Below are 8,932 nucleotides of genomic sequence, written 5' to 3' on the forward strand. Positions count from 1 at the left end.
CCGGAATGGTATTCTGGTTAATCATTGAGGTTGTGATCATGAATAATGATTCTCCTGATGATTAATTAGAATACTATTTGGACGGTTCCTCACATCAAGTATGATTGGATAGAAGAGGTGGTGGCTCAGTTTTATGCCACTATTTGGTTTGATTGTGCGGAGAATCCATCCATGTTTTGGATGACAGAGGGAGAAAAGTACAAAGTGAGCTTTCAAGCTTTTGCTCATCACTTCAAGTTTGATGCTCGTGACACTCAGAAGGACCAAATTCATAATGAGCATCAACTCTCCTTGGAAGAATTGTCCTTCATGTATTTGAATCATGGAAAGGTGGAACTTGGCAAGCTTACGGGGATGAGGCCATTTTACAAGTGTTTGAACTCTTTATTTCTCGCCTTACTTTGGCGCCCAAGAGTGGAGACGCCACTTTGGTCCAAAGCATTTCAAGAAACCTTCTTGCAGCAATGTCAAATAATCATGCACCATTTAGTGTTGCATATTTTCTTTGGGAAGAAATCATTTTCACATCTAAATCTCTCATCAAGAGTTGTGGATATGATCCCTACATCATGTTCTTGATTTAGAGAGTAACCAAGAAAACTTTTGTTAAAGAGATCAAACATGAGCCTTATCGGATGAGGCCGTTGAGCATTGAGGCTCCTTCTCCGTCACCTTCTCCACCTCGTGTTCCCCTAAGTGTTAGGAAGACCGCTTCAAGACGTACTCCCTCACGTAGATCTTCTTTCATCAAAAGTGCTCTCAAGGCTATTTTCAATGTTTGTACTCACAATGCGACACAAATCAAAGAGCAAAATGCAAGATTAAAGAAGATGGAGAAGAGGCAAAAAGCTATGTATGCATCTATGAATCTTGAGCCGCCTTGTTCTCCAATCGCTTCCGAAGAAGAAGAAAGTGCGCAAGTTGAGTTTGAAAACCCTTGGGAATGGTATGATGAAGCCAAAGCTGTTGCAGAGAGCTCACAAGCCCAACACATTGATGATTCATCTGACGAGGAAGAGGTCTATGGAGCGAGTTCCTCCAATGATGATGACAATGATGGCAGCGGGGACGACGATGATGGAGATGAGATTTATGAGGCAGGCAATGAGTAGCTTTTCATGGTGCTTCTCTTCTCTTTTTGGTGTTTGATGCCAAAGGGGGAGATATTTCAGTATTTCTGTGTTTGCTCCTAACCGGAGTATCCGGCGTAGGCCGGATACTCTGGGTCAGCTAGTTCTGTCTCCTCCTGTTTCAGCATTGTAATCGTTTCATTTTGTCTCCGTTGGACATTAAGACATATGTAATAATTGTGATGAAATGTGTGGTGTGCCTTTGGTAACTTTAAATTTGTAAGACAATTTATGTTAGTGTGATGCATTTCAAGTTTGTTTTGTAATGTTTGTTTCTCTCTTTCTTATATTGAGTGATATATCTTGCCATATGCATCATGGATATTCATATTCACACAAAATTGCACCCCACGGATCCTAGGATATAGGGGGAGCTCTTACAAAATTTGTAAATATGTGCATTTGATTTCAAATCAAATTCTTAATCAGTGCACACATTTAGGGGGAGTTACCGTATATTCTAGAATTCAAAATCTTTAAATTCAATTATCTTTTGTAAGCTTTAATCGTGTTGTTATCACTCACCAAAAAGGGGGAGATTGAAAGTGCATCTAGGCCCCCTAAGTGGGTTTTGGCTAATTGATGACAAAACGATTAAGGGACTAATGAGTTTTTTGAAGCTATGAACAGGTTTTAGTTCCATTGGTGAAGTTATATGACGTTGGCCTCCCTCAAAAAGAGAAGAGAAGCGGTTTGTAGTACTCAATAGGATTTAACTTGATTTTATTTTTGAAATTGAGTATAGGAAAGCCGTACTATCAAGAGGGATGCAATTGATAGCTTTGGTGGTGTCTCAGTGCTCAAAGTGACCTCTTAGAATCAAATGTTGAGAGACACATTCACCCACGGACACCGAAAAATAGGCTAAAGTGTTCTGAGTCTGGAGTCTCCGATGTACACCGGATACTCTGGTACTTAGTGTTTTTGGCCGGAGTTTCCGAGAGAGACTCCGCCAGAGAGTCTTGGTTTTGATTTAATTTTAAATGTCTGGAGTCTCCAGAGTTCACCGGATACTCCGGTGCCTGATGTTTTTGGCCAGAGTCTTCGAGAGATATTCCGCCAGAGAGTCTCAGTTTTGATTTAATTTTAAATGTCCGGAGTCTCCAGTGTTCACCGGATACTTCGGTGCCTGATGTTTTTGGCCGGAGTCTCCGAGAGATACTACGCCAGAGAGTCTCGGTTTGACTTAATTTTAAAAATATCGGTGTCTCCGGGGTTCACCGGATACTCCGGTATCTGGAGAGGCCGGAGAGGCCGACTTGTCTCCGGCTCTATTCTGTGTGGCGTCTAAGTGCCACCCGGAGTCTCTGGTGTACACCGGATACTACGGATCAATTTAACAGAACTATAACAACTAGTTCTGACACTGTTCTGAGCCTGTTTTGAAATGCTGTCCAGAGTCTCCGGTGTTCACCGGATACTCCGGGTTAGGTCAACCAGAACAGTAACGGCTAGTGTTTGAGGGATAGCTATAAATACCTCCCCACCTCTTTGCATTGAATGCTTGCTTTTGCTGCTGAGCTACTCCTTGAAAAAGCCTCCCAAAGCATTCAAGAGCCCCTCCAAACCTCTCTAGTGCTTAGATTGTTGCAAGAATTGAGAGATAGGGTTTGGAAGAGAGATTTGAGTTGTTGAACCAAAATCCAATCTTTGAGCATTGAGTTCATTGTCAAGCGTTCATTTGTGATCTTTTTCTCTTGGAGCCTCATGCTCCAAGATGGCAAGGCGCCGCCTGTAGAGCACCCAAGGATAGTGGAGTGCCATCGGAAGTTTATAATCACCCGTTGACTTGAGTAAGAAAACCTAGCTTGATCTTTGTGGTCGCTAGGAGAGGATAGGGTTAAAAGAGACCCGACTCTTTGAGAGGTGGCCGAACTTTGGGATAAATCCTTTGTCTCCTTTACTTTCGTGCAAGTTTTACTAGTTCTTGTAGTTTTTGGGGATTTTCCCAAATCCTATTATTTGTGAGTGTTTTACTGCAGGGTGTTGTTGATAAGGTCATTATACATCTAGAAGAACATGTGGTAACACTTAGACTCTAGTAGACTTGCTTAGATTCATTTTGATTTCGCAATCCTGTATAACCCGGATAATCCGGATGAGACTGGATACTACAGACACCGGAGTATCCGGATTCTGTTAATCCGCTACTGAGTTTTTAAATTTCAGAAAAGCCTATTCACCCCCTCTAGGCAGCATCAAGTACATTCACCACCTTGCCATCGGCTTCATCTCCAACACGCCGTCGCCAAGCTCCAGATGGAGTACCTCTGGAGCCGGGTAGTGGCTAAGGGCCGAGAGGGTCACAGACCAGTTCCCCCACCTAGCCCTCGGTTTCGCTTGGTGACGTTGTGTTGGAGGCTCCAGACGGAGTACCACCGGAGTCGGGACGCGGCTAAGGGAGAAGGGGGTTGCGGACCACTTCCCCCGCCTGGCCCTCGGCTTCACCTCCGACGCGCCATTGCCAGGCTTCGAAAGGAGTACCTCCAGAGCTGAGCAGTGGCTAAGGGCCGAGGGGGTCGCAGACCACCTCTCCCGCCTAGCCCTCGGCTTCGCCTCCGACACATGGTTGCCAGGCTCCGGACAGAGTACCTTCGGAGTCGGGCAATGGCTAAGGGCCAAGGGGGTCGTGGACCACTTCCCCCGCCTGGCCCTCGGCTACGCCTCTGACACACCGTCACTAGGCTCTGGACGGAGTACCTCCAGAGCTGGGCAGCAGCTAAGGGCCGAGGGGGTCGCGGACCACCTTTCCCATCTAGCTTTGGGTTCGCCTCCACCATGTTGTCATCGGGCTTTAGAAGGGTCACCTCCGAAGCTGGGTAGCGGCTAGGAGCCCGAAGGGACGCAGTCCATCTCCGAGAGCTTGTCCCCAAGAATCCCAACAGGGCCTCACCGGGTCGAAAGTCTAAAACAAGATTAGAAAAAGGCCCAGCCAAATGCCAAACCTGGGGAGAACACAATGACCGGGAACGGCAAAGTCACCAACACCTCGCCTGGCCATCCTTAGCTACCCTGCGTACCTACCATCACCAGAACCCCAAGGCCACCTCTCTCCAAGAAGAAAACAAAGCCAGTTACAATCTATGCAAGGTCTCGATACCCCGATCATCCAAAAAAGCAACCACGAAGAGGGTGAGGAAGTACGGTACGAAGGCATGAAGTCACACATACATACGGTCACCCGTTCGAAAGATCCCCTTGCACTCCGATATAGAAAGAGACACGACCATCCCTGAAGGTCCAAATTATATTATTAAACAACTAGTACATCCGGAGGACACATACAAAGCGCGACAATACAGAGATTGCTACGAAGGAGATAGACCTCGACAGAGCAAACCAGGGGGAGAAAGAGTACAAGGTGACTAGGTCAAGCCATTGGCCCACAGCAAGGCCATAGTCGACCCTGAGACACGAATGTCTTGCGACTTCACCAACAGCTCCCTCCAGAAGACCGCCTTTACCTCCTATGGGTCCCGGTCGGAGGCAAGACGAACTCTTGCTCCAAACTTGATTTTCAGATTACTGGTCCCAAAGTATCCCCACGGACGGTGCCACAGTTGGAGCAAGAGTTCATCTTGCCTCTGTAACTATGGCAAGAGTTTCTTCTAAGGAGGAGACTTAAGCTTGGAGACGAAGTTTAAGAGGAAGGAACACCACGATGTATTGATCATAGAAAAAATGGATCGATCTGGGGGGAGTATCATAGCGTGACTTGGTGTTTTTTCACCTCTGTTTTCCTTCCCTCTGTTTTCCTATTCTCCTCTTGCCCAGGCGACCAGGGCTCCTATTTATAGGGTTGTACGTAGCTTGGCGTACAAGTTATCACAATGTATAAATATCTGGGATCTGACCGAATTAAGGCCTTATCCCGAATAACTACTTTCTACCCTACCTGGGAGATAGATATCCACCGTAGTAACTATCGTGGTGCCTGCCCCTAAAAGGGGCAAGCCGTTCACCAATTGCAGCTCGACGTCGTACTGTCAGGGGTGTCAGGGCGGCCTTAAATGCACTGGGGTGTCAGGATAGCACCACTTGCACCAGCATTGATTGCCCATCACTTCATATCGGGTCAGTGGCAGGGGGAGACATTTTCCCCCCTAATATTGTCTTCAGAGGCCTGCTATATCTTAGGCTTCCGAAAGCCGCCTGGGGGCCGGTGGGGTGGCCCGAAGGGATCAACAACCTCCGGGGGTCAGGCCTGCTGTTGAGAGTTTGGAGGCTGATGGCTTCAGAGGGGCCAGGCGTGGTTCCGAGTCGTGAGAAGGCTTCGTAGGTAAGCGGTGGCACGAAGGAGCCCGATGCCTTCGGAGATTAGGCCTTTAGCTAAGGGTCCGGAGATCAAGGCTCCAGAGGGACCTGGATAGTAATCTTCAACCATTATCCTCAGGTTGGTTTATTTTCCCCCAACAGCAAGTTTTTGCAGAAGGCTTAGGTCTCCTAGAAATTGGTCTGTTGAAGACTCCGGCGAGTACACATTGTACATCGTAATATCCAGTGTTCATTAAATATAGTTTAGGGTTTCAACCAGGATGAACACACCAGATGTTCCGGTGTTTAGAATTTTGTTCTCAACAGAACATCCGGTATTCAGTTTGAGTTCGAGTCGATTTGATTTTTTTAGATCCCTTTGGATTCTTTTGGTAGTTTTGACCGAACAAGCATGTGTAGGCGGGTTTTAAGGAAGAGATAGAGTCTTATTCCATAAGTCCAAGTCCAAGCTACCCTTATAAATAGTTGAGGGGGTGAAGGCCGATTGCATCATCAAGTCAATCGTCAATTTCATTGCATCGATTTCCTTTTACTTCATGCGCATAGACTAGTTTAGGGTTAGTTCTTGCTATTGCTCAAATCCTCAAGGTTTGGACAGCAGTACTTTATTGATTTGCTTGGAAAATTTCACACCCTTATTTTTAGATTTCTCAAATTTCTAATTTTTTTCAAGATTATTGAATAGCTTCACCAGTAGAATAGCTTTAAAACCTATTTTCATAAACAATCAATAAATATAGGTTATTATTTTGTGTGCATTGCACACTGAGTTTTGTTAGGAGCTAGGTAAATACATTAGCGTTCTTTTTATTTCTCTTTGGTGTTTTGAGTGAAAAAGATTTTGAAAAGGTTTTTACAAAACTCTGTAGTAAACTAGTTAAGGCTCTTAATGGTTGGAATTCAAAATCTTTGAATTCATCATCTATTCAATCCTTGATCATACCTGATTCTTCTCTAGTTCAATTCAAATTTTATCCAAATCCTTGTTTAAAGCCAATCACTCCTCTTTGTCAAATTCTATCTAAATCCAAATTCAAATTCCTTATCTACTCCATTCTTGTTCGACCTCATCTTTGGTTTATCTCAAATTCACTCCAAGCTCAATTCAAATTCTAACCCTATTCAAATTCTCTGCAAAAGTCTCTTTTGTAAACCCTAGATATATCGAAAGTGTCTTTGGCTCAATCTTGCTCAAGTCCAAACTCTTAGTCAAGTCTTCTAGATGGCCCAACATAAAGGATCCACGGAATCTGCAAATTTTCACGGAGTCCTAGACAACATCATCTTCCCATGAAAATTTAGAGTCTAAAACAGCATCAAATACAAATCATGACAATACCAAAGTTGTAGGTCTCATCGAGAGCTTCGGTTTGAACCTATGGAAGTCCCCTTTTGGATAATAGAGCTAGGAGTTATGACACCGGAAATCAATGCTGCATAGATAAATCTGAATTCAAACAGTTTATCTTGTGGTGCATTTTTGAAAATTAGGTTGGCATTTTCAGACATTTGAATGAATACCAATGTTTTAGATATTTTCAATTACTACAATTTAAAGTCTAGAAACGTCTAATTTTGAGTCCGGACAATGGAGATATCATCCTCGGAATAGAGAGCTACGAAAAGGAAATCCTAACCGACTCGAACTCAAATCCGATTTGTATCTGGCTTGGACTCCACCTCAACTAGCCACCCCTAGCCCTAATAAATAGTAGTTGCACGCCCTCTACTATCCCTATTCCATGACCCCAAACCTTAGACGCCGCTGCTATCTTGTTCGTGCGTCGTCATTCACCGAAGTCGCTGTTGCCGCGCGCCCGTGATGTGCTACGTCATCTTCTCCTAGAGTCCTCCTTCCTCAATCATTGAAGCAAGGTGAGGACACCTTATTATAATTCCTTACCCCTTTTGTCCTATCATACTAAGTCCCTAGCCAAGCCCTAGCTCTGACCAATGCCCGATCTACACCGCCACGGTCGTCACAGTCGCGAACAGCTGCGCTGTAGCAGATTGGCATTGACATTCCCGGCTGAGCATAGGTCAAATCGCTAAGCCCTTTCACCAGTGAATGAACCATGATGTTCCCCATGCCTCACCAGCCAGGTCGGCCAGTAGAGCAGCCAAACACTGTATGGTTTCTAGACGTGTTCTGTACGTGTACCAGATTTGCATTCGCGTTCCCCATTAATCCAAAAGCCATATGGATGCACTAACCACGTCAGTGCATGTCCCATTGAGTCTTCTATGTGACCCTAGGAGCCCATCCCCGTTTGTGCAGTGACTCGACCAGAATGCAATTGCCAACCACAGCATGTCGCAACCGTCAGCCATCTCATATACGCTGATCGTTCTTCCTCTCAGGGGATGATCTAACCAAAACCATGCTGTAGCATTGTGTTCCCAGGAAATATGAACATCTCTATTCAGACGGTTTCTCAAATTTCATAGCCAATCTCCTAGAACACGAGCGTCTTCATTGCTACGTCTGTTCGAGTCACCACCAAACCTAGCAGCAGTCATTGCTGTGTTGCTGCTACCTCGGATGACCCCTTCCAAAACCAACTATATGCTTTGTTAGTCTTTCCGTGTTCTACACCATGCTCCCCTTGTTTCACTGAAACGCTATCGAAGCCCGACATCGATGTCAATGGCTACGTGTCCGATCGCCATCTTCGACGAAACCTGAACCACCGCCACTACGCAGACTTGCCGGTAGTATCCTTAACCTAGAAGCATAACATCGGCCATTTGATCATGGGTGGTCGAGACTGGACCTCCGCGTACCTCTTCTTTAATCCAAGGCGGTGCTTGCATAGCATGCCAAATCAGTGCCACATCATTCTCCTTAGCCTAGTCAGCAAAGTCTGGTCTGCCCTACACTTTTTGAATCTTGTGCAATGACGTTGTCAAGCCTGGCGCAATGATTGCACAATAAACTCTATTTTCATAGGAAGATAACTCCAGTAAACTAGTCTTTTCTTTCAGTCTAATCCATCTTCCGAAATCCCATTTTCTTTCACCTTAACTCCGAATTAGACGATTCTTGTGTCTAAATGTTTCTAAAATCATACCTATCCAACTATTATGTTTTTAAAGTGTTTTAATGATGTCTGGTATGTTGTTCTTAGTGTTTTCCTTTGTGTTGTTTGTCGGTAGTTCTCGCGATTAGTCGATAACGTTCTGGAGCAGTTCAAAGGACTTCAAGACCAAGGATTCATCAACACTGAGTAGAATTGGGTAAAAGGCAAGTGTCCTTGATCTATTTGAACCTATGATTTAAACTGTTTTGTTTTACCAAATTGCATGCATTGTCTGTCAATATGATGGGTAGTCACCTATGTTAGGGTTTTCCCTAGATTTTTCCTTATCATCCCTTGGAACCTATATGGTTTATGGTTAGGTATCTTTGGTTAGGGCTTCTGGGTAGGAGTTAGACTCGCGTAAGCCCTGGCGGTGAAAGCTAGTGGGCAGATGCATACTGGATTAGGCTCTGGTTAGTGAAAAATGTCATTCAGTGATTTCTTGGC

Source organism: Phragmites australis, chromosome 5 (genome assembly GCF_958298935.1).
Source record: "Phragmites australis chromosome 5, lpPhrAust1.1, whole genome shotgun sequence".
Taxonomy (NCBI): domain Eukaryota; kingdom Viridiplantae; phylum Streptophyta; class Magnoliopsida; order Poales; family Poaceae; genus Phragmites; species Phragmites australis.